This window comes from Schistocerca nitens, chromosome 2 (assembly GCF_023898315.1).
Source record: "Schistocerca nitens isolate TAMUIC-IGC-003100 chromosome 2, iqSchNite1.1, whole genome shotgun sequence".
NCBI lineage: Eukaryota > Metazoa > Arthropoda > Insecta > Orthoptera > Acrididae > Schistocerca > Schistocerca nitens.
Genome location: NC_064615.1, coordinates 341,050,042 through 341,071,072, shown reverse-complemented (window position 1 = coordinate 341,071,072; position 21,031 = coordinate 341,050,042). Strand labels below are relative to the sequence as shown.

At 43.2% G+C, this 21,031-nt stretch overlaps 1 protein-coding gene and 1 non-coding gene across 2 annotated transcripts in view; both read left to right on the top strand.

Moving 5' to 3' along the window:
- Positions 1 to 7,151: 7,151 nt before the first annotated feature.
- On the top strand, positions 7,152 to 7,226 carry Trnal-caa (transfer RNA leucine (anticodon CAA)). The gene has a single exon. It is a non-coding gene; the product is annotated as a tRNA-Leu (tRNA).
- Positions 7,227 to 11,689: 4,463 nt separating this feature from the next.
- The window catches only part of LOC126236141 (probable imidazolonepropionase), a 195,099-nt gene continuing 185,757 nt past the window's right edge, over positions 11,690 to 21,031 (top strand). Inside the window, exon 1 of the mRNA XM_049945223.1 lies at positions 11,690 to 11,803. The gene's annotated coding sequence lies outside the window, so the exon portion shown is untranslated. The remainder of the gene's footprint in view (positions 11,804 to 21,031) is intronic.

Genomic DNA, 21,031 nt, shown 5'->3' with positions numbered 1-21,031 from the left:
TGTTGAAGGTTCTGTTGTGGTTGGTGTTTGTGAGGGATAGGGAGAGGGACCCCACTTCTTAGGTGTTGCACTAGCACTGTGGATAGTTTTTTCAGGTGGTGTGTGGCATGGAACTCAAGTTTGCAGCTGGCTTCTAGGATGATGTTCCTGAGTGTGTTCTCCAAGCAAGGGTTTGAGAGGTGGAGGACTTTGAAGAGAGATAGGAGCTGTTGGGAGTGGTGGTTACATGAAGTAGTGTAGAGATTCAGGACAAGTTGGGTAAGGGCTAAGGACTGAAGGTTCTGGAAGTCCAGGAGAGACTGGTGGAAGGAGGAATTGCACCCAGAGATGGGAACTTTTGAGGTAAGTCCTTTAGGGGTAATTCCAAAGGTTAAGCAGGACCGGAGGAAAAGTATGTGGGATTGCAGTTTTGCTACGGTGAATGCATGTTTCCGGAATGAATGTAAATAATGTGGTATAGGATTAGGGGACATAGTGGGTAACTGGTAGGTAGGGAAATTAAATAACTAAAGTTAAAATAGTAATCATAAGAAGGAATAAAACACGGAGGGAAGGACGAGAAAGAAAGTAATTGTGTTGGTAATGTTCAATACCAAAGGAAGACCACTAAACAAGAAACATACGGAGAAAGTTGACCAGACCAAGCAGGTATGACCAGATTAGGGGAAAAGAACACAAGTCGCTCAAAAACAGATAGCGCGTGCCGCAAAAAAGATCGCGCGTGTCGCAAAAAAGTTCGCGGCGGGCACAGAAATGTCCCAAAAAAATTTTCCTATGGCAGAGAAAGATAGCCAATGGCACAAAAATATCGCCAGCAACACGAAATCGACGGAAATGGATGATACTGGTAGGTGTGGAAGAGATTGTTGGCAGTGATTGTTGGCTGGAAAACAGCGAATAACGAACGTTAAAACTATGGAATGTTAAATAAATAAATCAATAAATAAAAAAAGAGAAGTGGACTATAAACGGAACAAGATAATAGGAGGAAAATGAAACTAGCACAGTTGGTGACGAAAATATTGATTTATGTATATATAAAACACTGAAGAAGAGAAAGTGTTTAGATGACAGATGTAAGTGATAGTTAACAAAAGGGACAAAAAAATGAAGGATGTAGACCATATAGGTGATCTAATAGATTAATGTAAAATCTCATATAAAGATGTGAAACAAATACTAACAAGGAGATAGAAGGGCTGGTCAATACTTACCTCAACTCAGTACAGCCGATAGATACACAAAAAACGGAGCCGAAAATTTACGTTCCTAGCTTTCAGAACAAATGTTCCTTCATCAGGGAGGAGAGAGGGGAAAGAAACGGAAGAAGGGAAAGTGGATTCAGTTACTCACAACCCAGGTTATGAAGCAACAGGGAAAGGAAAACAGGGAGGGTAGCAAGGATGGAGGCATGGTTGTCAGAGGGATGCCAAAGATATTCTACTGTAAGTACTGTGCCAGCTTCAAACCAAAGAGGATGCATACAGAAGTAAAGAGGTATATAGTATAAAGATAAACACAACTATGTAGGATGAAAAGATGCGTGAATGGCTAAAGAGGAAAGGGAAAGAGGAGAAGACTGAAGAGTGAATGGGAGTGAGGTTGTTTAACGTAGGTTCAGTCCAGCGGGATGGCGGGATGAAAGGATGTGTTGGAGTGCAAGTTCCCATCTCCGCAGTTCCGAGGGACTGGTGTTGGGTGGGAGAAGCCAAATGGCACATATGGTGTAGCAGGTTCCTAGGTCCCTAGAATTATGCTGGAGGGCATGCTCCGCTACTGGGTATTGGACATCTCCTAGGCGGACAGTTCGTCTGTGTCCGTTCATGCGCTCAGCCAGTTTAGTTGTTGTCATACCGATGTAAAAGGCTGTGCAGTGCAGGCATGTCAGCTGATAAATGACATGTGTAGTTTCACACGTGGCCCTGCCTTGAATTGTGTATGTTTTACCAGTAGCGGGGCTGGAGTAGGTGGTTGTGGGGGGATGCATGGGGTAGGTTTTGCAGCGGAATCAGTTACAGAGGTAGGAACCGCTGGATAGAGAAGGTAGTCTGGGAATATTGTAGGGTTTAACAAGGATGTTACGGAGGTTAGGGGGGTGACGAAAGGCAACTCTGGGTGGTGTGGGGAGAATTTTGTCAAGGGATGATCTCATTTCAGAGGTTGACTTGAGAAAGTCATATCCCTGGCGGAGTAATTTGTTGATGTATTCGAGGCCAGGATAATATTGGGTGACAAGGGGGATGCTTCTGTGTGGTCTGGGGGTAGGAACATTGTTGTTGGACGGGGAGGAATGTATTGCTCAGGAGATCTGTTTTGGACAAGGTCTGCAGGATAGTTGCGGGAGAGGAAAGCACTGGTCAGGTTATTGGTGTAATTGTTGAGGGATTCGTCACTGGAGCAGATACATTTGCCACGAATACCTAGGCTGTAGGGAAGGGAGCGTTTGATGTGGAATGGATGGCAGCTATCAAAGTGAAGGTACTGTTGTTTGTTTGTGGGTTTGATATGGACAGAGGTGTGGATGTGAGCTTCAACAAGATGAAGGTCAACATCCAGGAAGGTGGCTTGGGTTTTGGAGAAGGACCAACCTCAACTCCTTTTCGAATCTGAATTTCACCTGGTCCAATACATTCCTCCCCGTCCAACAACTATGTTCCTACCCCCAGACCACACAGAAGCATCCCCCTTGTCACCCAATATTATCCTGGCCTTGAATACATCAACAAATTACTCCGCCAGGGATATGACTTTCTCAAGTCAACCCCTGAAATAAGATCATCCCTTGACAAAATTCTCCCCACACCACCCAGAATTGCCTTTCATCACCCCCATAACTTCCGTAACATCCTTGTTAAACCCTACAATATTCCCAGACTACCATCTCTACCCAGCGGTTCCTACCCCTGTAACCGACCCCGCTGCAAAACCTGCCCCATGCATCCCCCCACAACCACCTACTCTAGCCCCGCTACTGGTAAAACATACACAATTCAAGGCAGGGCCACGTGTGAAACTACACATGTCATTTATCAGCTGACATACCTGCTCTGCACAGCCTTTTACATCGGCATGACAACAACTAAACTGACTGAGCGCATGAACGGACACAGACGAACTGTCCGCCTAGGAGATGTCGAATACCCAGTAGCGGAGCATGCCCTCCAGCACAATTCTAGGGACCTTGGAAACTGCTACACCGTATGTGCCATTTGGCTTCTCCCACCCAACACCAGTTCCTCTGAACTGCGGAGATGGGAACTTGCACTCCAACACATCCTTTCATCCCGCCATCCCGCTGGACTGAACCTACGTTAAACAACCTCACTCCCATTTACTCTTCAGTCTTCTCCTCTTTCCCTTTCCTCTTTAGCAATTCACGCATCTTTTCATCCTACATAGTTGTGTTTATCTTTATACTATATACCTCTTTACTTCTGTATGCATCCTCTTTGGTTTGAAGCTGGCACAGTACTTACAGTAGAATATCTTTGGCTTCCCTCTGACAACCATGCCTCCATCCTTGCTACCCTCCCTGTTTTCCTTTCCCTGTTGCTTCATAACTTGGGTTGTGAGTAACTGAATCCACTTTCCCTTCTTCCCTTTCTTTCCCCTCTCTCCTCCCTGATGAAGGAACATTTGTTGCGAAAGCTAGGAACGTAAATTTTCGGTTCTGTTTTTTGTGTATCTATCGGCTGTACTGAGCTGAGGTAAGTACTGGCCAGCCTCTCTATCTCCTTGTTAGTATTTGTTTCACATCTTTATATGAGATTTTCCATTAATCATTTGAGTTTGTTAATTGCAAATCTATATGAAATCATTGTACTATAAATTTTATTTATGGAATTCATAGTACTTAAAAGTTAATACATGTAAATTTTGAAAAAGTGCAGGCAAGTCAATTTGATTTGAAATAGAAATGGTGTCCTCATGTGAGACATGCAGAGAAAACAGTATTGACCAAAATAGGAACAGGTAAAATCTACAACAATAATTTTCTCTTCCTTACTACCTCTCCAACATTTTCTTTATTCATTGTGCAAAAGTAGTGCAGTTGTGGCGCACAGAACCTTTTTTTTTTTTTTTTTTCGAGATAGCATTCTTCTGGAACCCAGACATAGCATTCCACATACTGTGCCCATTTCTCCATGTTAATTTTCAGAGAAATGGCCATTGCAGAATATGCATTCAGCGTCTTCTTCAGGTTGCACATCTGAAGCATTGTCCTCAATCATGTATATCAGACTGAATGACTGGAAGTTAATGTTTACTGTGATTTTCTCTCTTTCTTTTTCAAGTATAAAACTTTTGTTTTTGTCCCCAGTGATTTGCCTACAGTTTTCTTCTCTTTGAATTTTTTCAAATGTTCCCCCCTATGGAGATGTTAGTTACTTAATAGATCCATAAGTGCTGATTTTACTAAAGCTGGTGAATTGATGTGGCTCACTGATTTTGGGATCTTGCCAAATACCATTTGAACTCGCATGTTGTTTATGTTTTAAAATCTTTTTTGTCAAATTCCTCATGTATTGCAAAGTCAGTGTCTCTAAGTATACTCCTGTTACATAGGAAGAGTCCCATTTTCCAGAGGCCATTTGCACTATTCCCCATTGTTACTGCTCTCAAGTAGACCACTGCAAATAAACCCGTAAAGAAAAATGAGATTACTATTGAACCTGGGTTATTTGTTCACCAGGTTCCTATTTCTTTGGGAATATATGTTTTAAACAGTCTCATCAATTCCACACGAGAGACTGGATTTTATGTGCGGAATGGAGGGACAAACTGATGATGTGGACATGGTTTTCTCTTACTTTGTCTATCACATACATTTGATATGATCCCCATCAAGTATTAGCATAACCATTCATCACCAAATGGTGCCACAATGTTCCTGAAATTGTCAAATCTGTTAGTATAAATGTGAATCTGAATCTAGCTATCAGGGTGGCTAGCAGAAGTTATCCTAATATGAGTAAGTGTCCTAATATGCAATGTTGTCATCTATTAGGATACCCATGGTACCACATAATATTAGGAATAAACCATCTTGCAGCAGAAATCCAGCCTCATAGTGACACTGCTCTGTTTGAAAGGCAGTTCATTATAGGGAATATAAAAGTACTTTGAAGAATATGATCACGTGAATACTGTTCTGACAACTACTCAACTTCAGATATTAAAAGCTCTGTGAATACATACACTCAAAAAACATGAAATTTAATGCTTTTAAAATCAAGGACTCTTCACAGTGTCCAGCTCCATAATGACTTTATTGCCACTGCTTTACACATCAGGCACTGTGGGAACTACGTTCTAATATTTCTCAAGAGGGCTGAACATTTACTTTAGCCAGAATCTAGTTGTCTCACAGTAGCAAATGCTCCCTTAACAGCACCTATCCTCTACATTCAGAATCATTTTCAATAATGATAGTATCTTGTGAGTAAATTAAAAACAATGTCAAATCAGAAAATAAACAGTCATCTGGCACCCATATTTTTGTACCTGCAGACTATTGAAATTACTTAATTGTATTTTCCTTCAAAATGAGAGAGAAAGGCACCATAATTTCTATTGGAAAACCATGTTCTACACTTGTCCTGTTACTTGGAAGGTCTTGCAGTTTTGTATCTACTTATCTCTTTCAGCGTCCAACTGGATTTTAATAAGTATTGAGTGACAGAATTTAAACATCTTATTCAGACTCATTATGCTGAATTGTTCAACTATTTTTCCCACCAGATTTGGAATTTTACTCTGAGACCAAAAATTATGTACTCATCATTAAACATTTATTCTTTCTAATTATTATTATTATTATCATTTTTGTTGCATCTGCTTTCCTGTTCTGCATGCTACTTCTGTGAATAGTTGTGTGCAAACAGGCAAAAGTTTCTGGCAACTTTCAAAATTGAGGGGGATTAGTTAATTTCTGTATTCCTGAATAAAAGACCAAAAGAATTGCTATTAAGCTAGGCACTTACATTTTTGTTAGTAATTTGGAAAAAAAGCATATCATTACCAGTTTCATTTGTGCCAAAGAACTGAATAATTATTAAATTAATTACTCTCTCCTACATTTGTAATACAAGCTTCATAAAAGATGAAATTTTGCTAGAAGTCTGACTGATCTAAACTCACTCACTACTCCAAACAATAATATTCTCTCACTCCCATAAAACAAATGCCCTTATAATAACTTATGCACTTTTTTTTAATTTTGTGAATTTTGTAATACAGTTTTTATTAGTTAATATTACAATAGTTCTTTTAAAAATTACAAATAATATGCACCAGTGTTGTACTCATCAAGACAAGAGAAGCTACCACAAAAAGGCTGTTGGCACCTACCATGACGGGGACATAAGAAAGATTGTCCCAGTGGCAGAATCAACTTCCAATTCACTGACTGACAACCAGGCACTCTGACCATGAGCTACTTGCACAGTGATGCTAATGCCTCCTTCAGACATCATGTAACACTGCTGGTCAAATCACTAAATATTTTGCGATCACTGTTGAGATCCTGTATATCGGTGTATAATGTTTAATTGACATTAATTTCCAATGCTGTGTGTAGTGCATCTCACTGCTATGATAATATGTTTCCACTTTTCCCCAATATAGGCATTAACAGGGCGAAAGTGTCACCACAGTGTCTGTACATGCTGAGAATGCCAGAGGTATGACTTGGCCAGACTCCATGCAAACAGTTTTGTTTTGTCAACTGCACATGTCTGCAGTTCTAGTATACACTGAAATTCCCATGCCACAGTTCTGTAGCATGTTGTGGAGGAACCAAAACAATATGACACCATGATACATGTTTGTAGTTCTGGTTAACATTGAAATACCTGCAACAAAGTAAAAAATTAATTACTTAACTCCATTGTTTTCTCTTTTAAGTGATAATTAAAATCTTATGACTACACTTCATGTATCCAGAATGAGATTTTCACTCTGCAGCGGAGTGTGCGCTGATATGAAACTTCCTGGCAGATTAAAACTGTGTGCCCGACCGAGACTCGAACTCGGAACCCTTGCCTTTCGCGGGCAAGTGCTCTACCAACAGAGCTACCGAAGCACGACTCACGCCCGGTAGGAGACGAGGTACTGGCAGAAGTAAAGCTGTGAGTACCGGGCGTGAGTCGTGCTTCGGTAGCTCAGTTGGTAGAGCACTTGCCCGCAAAAGGCAAAGGTCCCGAGTTCGAGTCTCGGTCGGGCACACAGTTTTAATCTGCCAGGAAGTTTCACACTTCATGTACCCTACAAGCCACTGTGCACTGTATGGTGAAGGATATCTCTTACCATTATTCATGATTATCTATACTACTCTGTTCATACAATGAGTGAGGGACATACCAGAATCTCTATCATTTTATTCTCACAATCCCTTCACACGATGTACATTGATGGGAACAGAATGGTAGTGCAGACTTCCTCAAATACAAGTTCTCTAAATTCACCAAACAGGCTTTTGCCAGAACTACATTGATTTTCTTTCAAAGATTCTCATTTCAGCTCTGAAAGCTCTTCTGCTACAACCAACCTGTTATGAACCTAGCAGCCTGTGTCTGAGTTCATTCAATGTAAGTTGTCGTGCCTCCTTGATAAGGACTCTAAATCCTGGAACTGTACGCTAGAATTTATATGATTTGTCATTTCCTTTATTCAGATGAACTTCGCTTTTCTAGACTCCTTCTAAAAATCTAAGTTTCCCATTCACTTTCTATATTACAGATTTTATGTCGTTGACCCATTACATATTGGTTCTTAAGTGTTACATCCAAATACCTTGTAGTCTTATACAATACAGGAGACAATAATAAGAGACTCATAAGAGACTGAACATGGGGTAGTGGAATAATGACTGTTGATTTACAATTGATACACAGTAGCAAAACATGTACACGTTACAAGGAAACATACACTGCACTGTCTCCGTGCACAACAGAGTCGAAGACAGCACTATGTGAAGAGAGATCACTTGTCAGCAGCATTACTTTGTATGTAGGTCCCATAGAGCACTTCCACACAGTTCAGAGCACTGGGTGGGAGTAGGTGAGGTTCTCATTATGCTGCATGAAGTTTAAAATCCTGCAGGTACGCAGGCAAGTGCTGGAGGTGGCCAAAGTGGGACTGTTGTCGAGCGATCAGTGGCATGGGCATGCTGTCGAGTACAGGACGGTGGTATCCCATGGGAAATATGTTATGAGAAGAACTATTCAGTACTGGCCACATGAAAACAGCTATTGATGTTAGATTTGTGGATCGCAACAGCTACTGACAAACAGAAGTATGTATCAAAGGACTGAGACGGGCACTTAATATAAAACTATATACTGATGTTTCTCCGCTAAGGACTGGAATACTATTGTACAAATTCAGATCACTCTCCACTAAGGTTAAGCTGTCAACAACTCGAAGATTAGTTTGAATACCACGGTGTATGATCCCATTGGAGACAACTGAACCACACAGCCCCACTAAAGCTCGCAAAATACGCAGACAAGTATGAAAAGATTAATTATCAATACCCAAAACAGACAGCTGATATTCACTCCTTCACAGAAGCACGCAAAAAACGACTAAACTGAACGCTGTATGCAAACTAGGAGGTGGCTGCTTGATGGGCTATGACAATTACAAGTGCATTGCCAACAACTGCAAAGAACGCAAGACTGGCTCTGAACTTCATAAAAATTGTGTTGATTTATATCAAGCTTTCTGATTGGAAGTCAAATGTACTATTTATACTAGAAAAACAATTATCTACCTCATCAATAAATATAAATGTATAGGAATAATCATACTACGTCTACGAAGTGTCAATATCATGCTGCTGCTTCAAATCCAAAGTGGTGTCTTGGTGAGAATTGATTTATTGAGTGTCGAAGTAGACTTGTTGTTAAGAAAATTGTTCCAATAATTACGTGGAGGCCATGGAACCCTGTTGCAACAAAGAATGTTGATCCATATACTGTGTCTGCAATAGTGAAAGGTGCTTCTCAATATTCGTATGCTTGAAGTATTGTGAAATATAACCCTAATAATACTGTAAAAAATAATCCTTGTAATGCTTGAGTGTGGTTAGATTCTATTAAACTATGATGTGCTCATGTTACGGTTACTCCTGAGGCTAAAAGAATAGCTGTGTTAAGTAATGGAATTTGTATAGGATTAGAAGGTTGAATTCCTATTGGAGGTCATAATATTCGTAGCTCAATTGTTGGTGCTAGTCTTCTCAAAAGAAGGCTCAGAAGAATGATACAAAGAATAATACTTCTGATGCAATACAGTCTATTAATGAAGTATTGTTTGCCAAAGAAGCAGTTGCAGTAACATGAGCTTTGATAAGTCGTATTTTGGAAATAATACTTTGGTATAAGGTGCGCTATGGAAGCTTAACCTGAGAGTGTACTGTGCCTGCAGGAGGATAAAACGGGTGTAATGTCTTTCGGTGGCGAAACATCTATACCACACAAAATGTCTGCGTCTAAGTTAAGCATTTAAGTTTCACAACACGTGAATGTGAGGGATTTTAGAGCTTCCTGAATTCACATTCAAATATGACTTAAGGCTTTGTAATTTTTTTATAAATTACGGAAGAGCTGACTTGACACACAGCACAGTGACATGTTTGTGGTGAGAGTTGCCGCTCAAGACGGGAAATGTTGCGCAAGAAGGAAGCTAATGTTCATAGAAGAGGACGTTGCTATAAAGCAGGACAACACTGAATGGAAAGAGAAATTACAATTTACACTACTGGCCATTAAAATTGCTACACCAAGAAGAAATGCAGATGATAAACGGGTATTCATTGGACAAATATATTATACTAGAACTGACATGTCATTACATTTTCGCGCAATTTGGGTGCATAGATCATGAGAAATCAGTACCCAGAACAACCACCTCTGGCCGTAATAACGGCCATGATACACCTGGGCAATGAGTCAAACAGAGCTTGGATGGTGTGTACAGGTACAGCTGCCCATGCATCTTCAACATGATGCCACAGTTCATCAAGAGTAGTGACTGGCGTATTGTGACGAGCCAGTTGCTCGGCCACCATTGACCAGACGTTTTCAGTTGGTTAGAGATCTGGAGAATGTGCTGGCCAGGGCAGCAGTCGAACATTTTCTGTGTCCAGAAACGCCCGTACAGGACCTGCAACATGCGGTCGTGCATTATCCTGCTGAAATGTAGGGTTTCGCAGGGACTGAATGAAGCGTAGAGCCACGGGTCGTAACATATCTGAAATGTAACGTCCACTGTTCAAAGTTCCGTCAATGTGAACAAGAGGTGACCGAGACGTGTAACCAATGGCACCCCATACCATCACGCCGGGTGATACACCAGTATGGCGATGACGAATACACACTTTCAATGTGCGTTCACCGCGATGTCGCCAAACATGGATGCGACCATCATGATGCTGAAAACAGAACCTGGATTCATCCGAAAAAATGACGTTTTGCCATTCGTGCACCCAGGTTCGTCGTTGAGTACACCATCGCAGGCGCTCCTGTCTGTGATGCAGCGTCAAGGGTAACCGCAGCCATAGTCTCCAAGCTGATAGTCCATGCTGCTGCAAACGTAGTCTAACTGTTCTTGCAGATGGTTGTTGTCTTGCAAACGTCCCCACGTGTTGACTCAGGGATCGAGACGTGGCTGCACGATCCATTACAGCCATGCGGATAAGATGCCTGTCATCTCGACTGCTAGTGATACGAGGCCGTTGGCATCCAGCACGGCGTTCCCTATTACTCTCCTGAATCCACTGATTCCATATTCTGCTAACAGTCATTGGATCTCGACCAACGCGAGCAGCAATGTCGCGATACGGTAAACCGCAATTACGATACGCTACAATCCGACCTTTATCAAAGTCGGAAACGTGATGGTACGCATTTCTCCTCCTTACACGAGGCATCACAACAACGTTTCACCAGGCAACGCCGGTTAAATGCTGCTTGTGTATGTGAAATCGGTTGGAAATTTTCCTCATGTCAGCACGTTGTAGGTGTCGCCACCGGCGCCAGCCTTGTGTGAATACTCTGAAAAGGTAATCATTTGCATATCATAGCATCTTCTTCCTGTCAGTTAAATTTCGCGTCTATATCACGTCATCTTCGTGGTGTAGCAATTTTAATGGCCAGTAGTGTACATATTAGACATTCAAATTTTCTTGAAGATAAAGTATTACTAGTAGATACACACATTATATTCAAATTTTATTGAAGCTAAAATATTAAAATTAGATAAAATTATTAATTTATTTAAAACAAGTTCAAAATGTTTTCTAATACTGCTTGGTATTTTGTGGGGGACTGCGGACGATCTGAATCCGCTTCTAGTGCAGTGTCATAACCATTACGTCACCCTGCTTAGCTGAAAACCGTATGACAGCTTTCACTAGAGCAGCCAAAATATAAAAATTATCCAAAGCGGTCCGTTCGCTCGTCCATATGTCTCCGCTGTATGAGTGGAGCGTCGCCTGTGCAAATATAATTCTCTTGGCCAGTTTTACTAAATTATGCTGGCTCCCTATCCATCTTTTGTTCGAGGATTCGATATTTCTTATCCGCAAGCCGATCTTCGAGTCGAACTGGATTCTGTTTGGCTGTGGTGCGTCCCAGCAGCGGGCGAGGCCAACAGGCTAGTGAAGGTCGCTGTAAATCCTAGCGCTGTTTATCTCCCTCCGCCGCCGCACCATCCAGTCGGACTTCCCAGTTCGCACAGTGCCAGGCCAACAGCGGCGGACGCGAACTCCCAGTCCACTGTGTAGAAAAAGGACAAGGTACGTAGAAATTTGTAAGCTGATGCGTACAAATAAGGACTCGCACTTGTTCAATGAATTTATGTTGCATTTCTGTCTTATCATAAGCAAATCATTTGTCGACCGTGCGTGCTGTAACGTATAGTTAGTGAAGTATTACTTGTGTACGATCGTGAATTTTGTCTGGAGTAAAGTGAGAGGCTCACAGCTTCCGACCATCCGAGCAACACATTCAAGTCAGGTTATTGCTAGAACTTCCAGCGGCCGGGAAGAATCGAAACCTACATGAAATACATCTAAATATCGTCGACTAAAGAGTTCACAATAACAGAATACCTACGTAAAATGCAAGTCCCCTGGCCATAATGGCCGGACCGTGTGGCCGAGCGGTTCTAGGCGCTTCAGTCTGGAACCGCGCGACCGCTACGGTCGCAGGTTCGAATCCTGCCTAAAGCATGGATGTGTGTGAAGTCCTTAGGTTAGTTAGGTTTCAGTAGTTCTAAGGGAACTGATGACCTCAGACGTTAAGTCCCATAGTGCTCAGAGCCATTTGAACCATTTGACCATAATGAAATGCCTTTTTTTGTTTTAAATATCATTTTGGTCGCTTTTGTTCGTTGCATCTGCACAGGGCGGATGTCGTAAGACACCTGGTTAAGTTCGTTGTTGATCGATGAACTCAGGTCTTTTTATTACAGAGGGCAGCCAACCCTCTGACCGAACACGCTGAGCTACCGTGCCGGCATTCTTTTGTTCGTTGCATCTGCTCGGGGCGGACGTCGTAAGACACCCGTTCAAGTTCGTCGTTAATCGATTAACTCAGTTCTTTTTTTTGTTTTTTTTTTATTATTATTACAGAGGATAACTAACCCTCTGACCGAACACGCTGAGCTAACGTGCCGGCATTCGTCTTAGTTCGTTGCATCTGCTCGGGGCGGACGTCGTAAGGCATCCGTTTAAGTTCATTGTTGAAGGATTAACTCAGTTTTTTTTATTACAGAGGGCTGCGAACCCTCTGACCGAACACACTGAGCTACCGTGCCGGCGATGCCTTGGGACTGTAAAGAATCTACAGAGACAACATCGGAAGGGTTTTATCGCGTTGGGGAAGTTTATAGTGAAGTTCGTATATAATTGTAATAAGGCAACCAGAAGGAACAACTTCCACCCACCCTAAGGTGGTTTGCAGAGAATAGTTGTAGATGTACATCGAGGAATCTGCACCCATGATTGCCACAAAATCGTGTGAGAAAGAGCGAGAATACCTACTTGTGCCCATATAAAAACGTAGGTTAAAACTGAACTGACAATTCTTTTCGACTTTTTTGCTTGGTTGAAATTAGGACACATATCAAATGCCAGGAACCTTAAAGTTCTCTGCAAAATACGGGCCGGACCTTATCGACAGCGTCACTATAGAGACGGGGATTAGTGATTGTAATGCTATTATAGCAATTGTGTTTGTGAAAGTTAATTACTCAATCAGGAAACTAGGAGCGTGTTTCTGCTAGAAAGAACAGATAAGCAATTTGTGCGCATCTCACTTAGACAGTGAATTGACATCACTTATACTGGCTTAGAGGAAATATGGACAAAGCTTAGACAGACTAAACCTTGTCTCGTGAACTATGTGCCTAGTAAGTGAATTAAGGGCGGAAAAAACCCATCATGGTTTAACAACGAAATTCGGGAAATGCTGAGGAAACAAAAACTGTTGCACTCTTGGTTCAAAGGAGAAACCGCAGATGAAGATAGGCAAAGGTTAGTGGAGATACTTGCATTTGGCAGAGAACCCGAGAAAATTCTGGTCCTATGTAATATCGCTAAGCGGGTCTAAGGCTTCCATCCAGTCAGTCATTAACCATTCTGTAGTGGTTTTTGGAGGCAGCAAAACAAAAACCGAAATTTTAAATTCCGCGTTTAAGAAAACACTCACGCAGGAGAATCGTATAATGATACCGTTCTTTGACCATCGAACAGACTCCCGTATGGATGACATAAGCATCCGTGGTGTATAGAAACATATAAGTCGCCAAGTCTGGATGGAATACGAGTTCGGTTTTAAAAAAAGTACCCTGCGGCATTGGCCCTTTACTTAACTTGCATTTATCGTGAAACTCTCGCCCAGCTCGAAGTCCCAAGCGACTGGAAGAAAGCTCAAGTGACTCTTGCATATTAGAAGGGTAAAAGAACAGCCCCTCAAAATTATATAAAAAAAATTGTTCAAATGGCTCTGAGCACTATGGGACAGAACTTCTGAGGTCATTAGTCCCCTAGAACTTAGAACTAGTTAAACCTAACTAACCTAAGGACATCACACACATCCATGCCCGAGGCAGGAATCGAACCTGCGACCGTAGCGGTCTCGCTGTTCCAGACTGCAGCGCCTAGAACCGCACGGCCACTTGACTGGCCTCAAAATTACAGGCAAATATCAATAACATCGGTTTGCTGCAGAATCTTTGAACATATTCTCAGTTTGAATATAATAGATTTTCTTGAACAGAAAAAGCTTATGTCCACGAATCAGCACCGTTTTACAAAGCTCGCTAGTGTGATACTCAGCTTACCCTTTTCTTACAGGATATACTGCGAACCACGGATGAAGGGCAACAGGCAGATTCCATATTTCTAGATTTCCTGCTGGCATGTGACACGGTTCCCCACTCCAGACTCTTAGCAAAGGTAGAAGCACATGTGAGTGACTCGGAGATTTCTTAAGAATAGAACCCAGTATGTTGTCCTCGAAGACGAGTGTTCATCAGAGACAAGGATATCGCCAGGAGTGCCCCAGGAAATGTCGTAGGAACGCAGCTATTTTGTATATACAGGGTGTCCCACTCAAACCTCCCTGATTTCAAGGACCTAGGAGAGAAAAGCCACAGTAGATACGACAGTGAAAAATGCACCATATTGTAGAGCATCTCAAAGAATTTGTACCCCCGCGTCAGAAGTGCCAAGTATCGTCGCCATAGTGCAGCATGGTCGTATGAAGTGAAAATGGCGACTCCACAGCAGTGCGCACAAGGAGTAGTATGATTTGCAAAAACAAAATCGCCATTACTGTGCAAATAGATTATCGCCGTGTGTATGAATGTGATCCACATGATGTGGAAACAATTAAGGAATGGTATAGGACGTTTCTGGCAACAGGAAGTGTTCTGAAACATTTCGGCAGTGCACGTTACGGAGTTTCAGAAGACACAGTGGAGGACATCAGACAAACGTTTCTCAGAAGCCCATGTAAGTCAATTCGCCAAGCATCTAGGCAACTTGATGTATCTCAATCAACAATGCATCGAGAAGTTCACCAGCATCTTATTATGTGCGCTTACAAAGTGCAAATTCTGCAATATCTGAGGCCGAACGACAAACCACGCCGACAGCAATTTGCTGCAGACATGCTGCAGCATATTGATGTGGATGCCAGCTTCCTGGAAAAATGTTTATTTTTAGATGAGGCAACCTTTCATCTATCATTGAGGGTTAATAGGCATAATGTGTGGATTTGCGGTTCGCAAAATCCGCATATTGTCATTGAACATGTTCATGACAGCCCTAAACTAAACGCCTACTGTGGGTTAATGCACGACAGGACTGTTGGATCATTCTTCTTTGTAGAACAAACAGTGAATGGGTCAGTGTATGTGGACATGTTGGTGCAGTCTGTGTACCCTCAGATACCAGATTTGCAACCCCACATCATTTTTCAACAAGATGGAGCTCCGTCGAATTAGTCAATGGCTGTTCGCAAGTTCCTGGATACGAAATTTCCCAACTGTTGGATTCGACACGGAGGTCCCATTGCCTGGCCACCACGTTCACCTGACAGTACGCCGCTTGATTTCTCATGGGGGAATTCGTAAAGGACCACGTGTATGCGACCAAAGTGGGCAATATTCCTACATTGAGATATCGTATCACTAATGCGATTGCAACAATAACAGAGGAAATGTTATGAAGAACTTGGCAAGAAATTGAATATAGACTCGATATTCTTCGTGCTATAAATGGTTCACATGTAGAGGTGTATTGATGATAAATAAACAAATTCTTTGAGGTGATCTACAATATGGTGCATTTTTCATTGTGGCATCTACTGTTGTTTTTTTCCTGGGTCTTTGAAATCAGGGAGGTTTGAGTGGGACACCCTGTATACAAATGATCTGACGGACAAGGTGAACAGGAATCTACGACTGTTTACTGAAGATGCTGTTGTGTACACGAAGGTGTCGAAGTTGAGTGACTGTAGGAGGATACAAAATGACGTAGACAAAATTTCTAGTTGGTGTGATGAGTGGTAGCACTCACTAAATGTAGAAAAATGAAAGTTAAAGAGGATGAACAGGAAAAACAAACCTGTAATGTTCAGATACAGCATTAGTAGTGTCCTGCTTGACACAGTCACGTCGTTTAAATATCTGGGCGTAATGTTACAAAGCGATAGGAAGTGGAACGAGCATGTGAGGATTGTGGGAGGATAGCCTATGATCGACTTCGGTTTGTTGCGAGAATTTTGGGAAAATGTGGTTCACCTGTAAAGGAGGCCGCATGTAGGACGCTAGTGCGACCTACTGTTAAGTACTGCTCGAGTGTTTGGGATCCGTACCAGGTCGGATTGTCGCAATTCAGAGGTAGACTGCTAGATTTGTTACCAGTAGTTTCGAACAACACATAAGTGTTACGGAGATGGTATGGGAACTCAAATGGGAATCCCTGGAGGGATGGCGACGTTCTCTTCGAGAAACGCTATTGAGAAAATTTAGAGAACTGGCATTTGAAACTGACTGCAGAACGATTCTACTGCCACCAACATACATTTCGCTTAAGGACAACAGTGATAAGATATGAAAAACTGGGACTCATGTGGAGGCATACAGACAGGGTAACCTCCGACACCTGCCGGCCGCGGAGGTCTAGCGGTTCTGGCGCTGCAGTCCGGAACCGCGGGACTGCTACGGTCGCAGGTTCGAATCCTGCCTCGGGCATGGATGTGTGTGATGTCCTTAGGTTAGTTAGGTTTAAGTAGTTCTAAGTTCTAGGGGACTTATGACCTAAGATGTTGAGTCCCATAGTGCTCAGAGCCATTTGAACCATTTGAACCTCCGACACCCATCGCACAGTGGCTTGCAGAGTATGTATGTAGATGTAAACGTAGATGTAAGATAAGTATTATATACGAGTAAATTAATTGTTAGTTATCAGATGGTATTGTGCATAGAACAATATTTTAATAGAACAGGTGCACTGGCTCTTCGAATGTAAAACAAATACTGGTATTATTTTAAAATGTACATCTACGTTTGCATCTATGCTCCGTAACGCACGTCACAGTGTGTGGCGCGTCTACTTCTGATACTACTATCTCCCCCCCCCCCTCCTCTCCCTGTCCGATTCGCGAATGACTATTAGGGGAATGATTGTCAGTAACTCTCTGTATTAGTTCTAATTTCTCGGATATTCACGTTGCGCTCATTTCGCGAGACGTATGTGGGAAGAAGTATGTAGTGTGACTCAATAATAAACCTCTCCGCAATGCGCATCTTCTCTTCTATAAGTCCTACCTGGTAAGGATCCATGACTGATGAACAGTACTCAATAATCAGTTGAACAAGTTTTTTTAAGCCACTTCTTTCGTGGATATATTACATTGCTTCCTATGAATCTGTCATGCGCTTTTCCTACTATTTGTTTTCTGTGGTCATTTCACTGAAGGTCGATGAGGATGGTTAATCCTGGGTATTTTACAGTACTTAATGTTTCCAGCGGTTTGTCACCAATAGCATAAGTGTACAATAGCGGATTTCTTGTTTTCTGTATGCGCAGTATGTCACATTTATATGTGTTCAGGGTTCACTGTCAGTCTAAGCACCATTCGTTAGTACTCCACAGTCTTCGTGCAGTTCGCTACAGTCTACGGCGTTGCTACCTTCTTATAGACAACCATATCACCTGCAAAGCGCCTCACGGAGCTTGTGATGTTATTCAGTACGTAATTTATAAACAGTAACTTTTCTGAAACTTTCTGGCAGATTAACTCACTTACCAGCTTTTTCTTTTTCTTGCAGTCACAGTACCATAGTGCCATTTGTAGTATTTTTTTATTTTGTTTTTAAGGAAGGTAAGAGAAACAGAAACCTTTATTATTCACAAAACCATAGTACGTTCTTATACATTATAACTGTCCTGGAAGGAACCTCGCTGCCGTCCTACCATGCAACATGGAATAACAACAAAGTCAAAGTGGGGCCACCTCCGGCACCCCTAAAAAAATTATTTATAGATATTAAGACAAATTTCGAAGAAACATTCCATTACTAACTGTGCAAGTGTTAGTTCTTCCTGGGTCGCGTACTCACGTAGTTTTCCTTAGCTCATCACTTTACTTGGTCCGTTTCACAACGAAAGCACCGCCGCTCATCTTTGCGCACCCGGCGCACCCCAAGTATATGGTGGGTCCGCAAAAACCCTTCCTAGGAAATTGGCATACCAGTCCTTGTACTTTCGTAGCAGTAACAGTTTTGTGTGTCCATCTTGCAAGTATTGCCAGCAATCCAGTACGTTCAGTAAGTTCAGTCGTGTGTCTGTATATAGGTAATGGACCTTCATACCTGTGATCGACGCCACTGCGTTCGTCTTATAACGCGGAAAATACGTTTTCTCTGGAAAAACTACTATGTCGGAAGGTATTGCTGTATATATAGTGCGCCGCATGAACGCCATTATCTTCCTTGCTAGTGACCAGACAGCCGGCCGAGCGGTTCTAGGTGCTTCAGTCGGGAACCGCGCTGCTGCTACGGTCGCAGGTTCGAATCCTGTCTCAGGAATGGCTGTGTGTGATGTCCTTAGGTTAGTTAGGTTTAAGTAGTTCTAAGTCTAAGGGACTGATGACCTCAGATGTTAAGTCCCATAGTGCTTAGAGCCATATGAACCAACGCCTCGCCGCAGACCAGCCAGTTGTCGTCCGTATCCACCATGCTGCATTGCTGACACATGGGCGAATCCGCCAAATGTATTGCGTACTTTTTGACATTCGGGTTCACTACAATGTACCATGTTGATCTGACTGTTGTAGGTAGGTGGGGCGGTGTATCGTGTGCCACACTATGTGCCAATTAACGGCTGGATGTTTCCGTTCCACCCTGTTCCGGACGATTGTCGAAGAAGCAGATGGTACACGTCCTTCGATGTTGACTGTCGGGACATCGGTAAACGCTCTTGAACATAACTGTGTTCAACGAGGTACGTGCGTACATACATTAATTGGGGCGATATATGGCCGACACTGACCGGGTGAAGATGCGATGTCGGTACGAGTTCTTCGATGATCGTCCCCGTAAGCGAGTGATTCCTGTTGCGCCACCGTTTTAGCATAGTATTAATATACATGGCACGCGCCTTCTCGTGCACGTTCGCTAAACCAGCACTCCCTTCTCGCGCTGGGAGTGTAAGCGTGTTGTACTATACCTTAAAGAGCTGTCCCAGGCTTACATAGTGCCCAAAAGCCGCCTGAATTCTCATAGCCATCGTAAACGTCAAGGGGAGAAGGTGTGTCAGGTGGCACATCATGGGAGCGAGATAAAGGTTGACGAGTGGCTCTCGCTGCAGCCTATTCATCGACCGTAGGGCGTTTAGGCGTACTGACATGATGACTATGAGCAACAGCTGTCGGTAGTTGTCCGCAGCCGTTCCCGCCATCTCCTTATGAAAGGTGATACCCAAACATCAGAGGGTTTGCACCACAGGTAAGGGTTCTTCCGTTCCTGGTTCTAGTCCACGCCCCACATGCATGCCATCCCAGCTGCCATCCCATATGTCTGCAGCCAATCCAGTGCTGTTTGAGTCTTATCCCTCATTCCGTATGAGGAACACAATGTCATCCGCTTACGTTCTACATATGAATGATAGATGCCACAGGGAGATCCCGGTAAGACAGCGGCGAAGGCTTGCGAGGCATGGTCCTAAGGCGATCGCATGTAGGAGTATCGACAGTGGGCAACCTTGTCTGACTGATCTTAAGATCGTAAAGTACTCTGTTCCCCCTCCGTTGATCACCATCGCTGATCTTGTGCCATGAAACAGCCACAGTGATCACTGCAGTGGTCAATAATGGCGAGACACCCATCCTATTCATCCCCCCCCCCCCCCCCCCGGAGGTGGCATGCAGCTGCGAGGGCGACGACGTCACGATAGTCTCCCAAGGCTGTATGGATATTACTGATGCCGCCAAGACAAGTGTGATCGGCATGTATTCGATCCGCTGACGAAGTTTTGATACGGCTGCCCAGTATGCGCACAAAGATCTTGTAGTCACCATTAAGGGGCGACAATCTCGAGGCCTTTGCCACCACAGGGTTTGGGTATCAGGATCATGAGCCCTTCCATGAATTTAATGGGAACCGGTGCTTCTTGCTGCAGAAGCTCATTAAACATGCATAACCACATTGGTGTCATAATGGTCACAAAGTCACGCTAAAATTTCAACGGGAATCCAACTGGACCTGGGGACTTGTTGGAGGCACCTCTTGTAATCGCTTCCTCCAGCTCCTCGCACGTAATTTCAGATAACACGTCCGCTTCCACGCTCACACGCGTCACGTCTGGGATCTCTTCCAGGACGTTCCCAAGCTCCCTCTGGCTCTCCCCGTCGCTCGCATAGAATCTGCTAAAATGATCCGTGAACGCCTGTGCTATGCCCATTTGTGTTGAAAAACGACGGCGATCGCCGAGATCGATCTCATGAATTAACATCCTTCGTCTTCTTCTTTCCTTTATCATATAATGCATCGGGGGACCTCGTTGGGCAGGCAATCCTGCGACCTCAAGCGTATCATCGTACCCGTCATCCTTAGCGTCGCAAGTTGTACCAACTTCGCCTTGACTCGGTGGACGGCCCTCTGGCGTTCTGGTGGTTGAGCGAACAGTTCCCGGAGGGCCGTAAAGTAAAAGTCAGTGGTCGTGCGCTGCCATTGAGAAACCTCCTTCCCATAACCTATTAATGTCCTCCGTATAGCTGGCTTCGTGCACTTGATCCACCACTGTAGGACAGTATCGTGAGAATTTCGTCGACGGAGGCAGCAGTGCCACGCGTCCTCCACCATGCGTCGGCATTCTGCATCACGCGGGTGGGAGACGTCCATCTTCCAATTACCCCTCCTTCTCCATACCTGCTGTCTATCAAAGTTAACCGTGCAAATATATGCCTCATGGTGTGTAAACGCGGTCGGCCAGTTTTCTGCGTCCACAGCC